Below are 1,827 nucleotides of genomic sequence, written 5' to 3'. Positions count from 1 at the left end.
TTGAGAGGATCAGCCTTGGAGAAACCCAGATAGCCTGATGTCAATCAGTGGGGTAATTTCAGCTGCTAATAGGACATTTGATCGACTTAGTTGAACCACGTATGAGGAACGGGGCCCTGCTGTTACTGGTGTTATTGGTGATAGTGGTTCATCGCAGGGTTCAGGGAAGGAGGAAGTCATCGATGTAAGTGAGCGATCTGTTCTCATTTTGTTTTTAAACTTAGTGCAGAGACGTTAAGTCCAAACTAAGAATACCTGAAGAGTCTCACCTGCTGGTTTCTGTCTGGACTCACCTGAGGGATCAAACAGGTCACCTGATCACTTAAACTTCATCAAAAGGTCTGCTGGTTTGAGCTGGTGATTATCTGTCCTCAACAGTTTCTTCATCATCATCAAAGGCTGATATAAAACTCTGGTTTTGTCGTGATTGTCTGAGCGGATAACAGATTAAAGACGTTGTAGAAAAAATATAAAAAAACCTGCAGTTCAGTTTTAAACGTTTCACATGTGTTTTTTACCCAGAAACCCTTTGGGGGTTGAGCAGTAACACCTGGGACACCACCCTGAGGTCAAACTGCAGCCTCCAACAGGACAGTGACATCATCATCCTCCATGTGACGTGATGGTGGGCGGGGTTTCAGGTGAAGTAAGAGAGAAGCAGGTTCTCCTGGAAGGTGTTGGTCCCAGGAAGCCAGCCCGGGATTGGTCAGTGTATCTGTCTGTTTGCGTCCTGATTGGTCGGCAAGTCAGACCAGAGTTCCAGGAGACGGCTGGTCTTCCTGTGTCTGAGGAAGGAAGGAGTCGTGGTAGAGAGAGCTGTCCATAGACCTGAGAGAGAGAGAGTCAGCTAGTCAGGTACAGGTGTTCTCACAGCTGGATCGGTACCTGTGCAGGTGAGCCGACTCCTACCTGCCGTGCAGCGGGTGACCGTGGAATGTGGCTGAATGCGGCAGCGTCTTTTTGTGATGCTGCAGATTGGGATGATGACTCGTCTCCGTCTGATAGGTCGACTGCTGTATCACACCGTGAGTCCTTCTTCTGCTTTGCAGAGCTCCTCCCCCTCCGGCCTGACCTTTCACCACCCCGTTCACCTTAGTGTTGACCCCTGCGTTGACCTTTCCCTTGGCAGCGTTTTGGTGGGTGGAGCCTATCGTGTTCCTCAGGTACCAGTCCCTCAGACCTGTCGATTACACACACCTCAAAGATGAACAGGTAACCTACAACTCTACTTTGTCTTAGTGCCTCCATCATTGGTCCAAACCTGCATATCAATCGAGTCTTTCTGTTGACTCCCACCAGGTGGCGTCACACTAAACAACCTTCATGCAGCAGACATGAAGTCTGTTTTTGCTGCAGTGACCCAGTTTCATCTACACATCATTAAAGATTGATGAGATTTTTTCTCCATAGATTCTGATTTAAAACCTGCTGAATTTAAGATTAAATCTGTTCATTGACAGAGCATCAGCTGAGGTGAGGGGTGCTGCACTGAGGCCTGGGACCTAAGGGGGGCCAAGCAGCTCCACTTAGGCCCCATGTTTCTTGTTAGTGAACAATGAAAAGAGATATAAAACTGAAGTAGTGTCCACCAGGTACTGCTGGGTCTGAGGAGAATGTATCTGCAGAACATGATTTTACATATGAACTAGTGTCAACTCTGATGATCCATCAGTGGTTCAATACCGCTCACTATTCCACCACAGCCTTGGTGTTTTATGGCGAACTCTGGATTAATGGCAGACTCGTATGTTTTTCAGCTGACTGCTGTTTTATGGCGGAATTGAGTGTTTACGGCGGGCTGTTTTATGGCGGACTTGAGTGTTTACG

The 1,827-nt window shown here is 47.7% G+C and overlaps 1 pseudogene; it reads right to left on the bottom strand.

Annotated features, from left to right (window-relative positions):
• Positions 1 to 6: 6 nt before the first annotated feature.
• LOC116376903 (FERM domain-containing protein 4B-like) overlaps positions 7 to 1,827 on the bottom strand; it is a 9,937-nt pseudogene continuing 8,116 nt past the window's right edge.

Source organism: Anarrhichthys ocellatus, unplaced genomic scaffold, assembly GCF_004355925.1.
Source record: "Anarrhichthys ocellatus isolate YVR2014 unplaced genomic scaffold, GSC_Weel_1.0 scaffold693, whole genome shotgun sequence".
Taxonomy (NCBI): domain Eukaryota; kingdom Metazoa; phylum Chordata; class Actinopteri; order Perciformes; family Anarhichadidae; genus Anarrhichthys; species Anarrhichthys ocellatus.
Note: the sequence above shows the minus strand (reverse complement) of the source record. Positions and strands in the feature narration are given on the sequence as shown.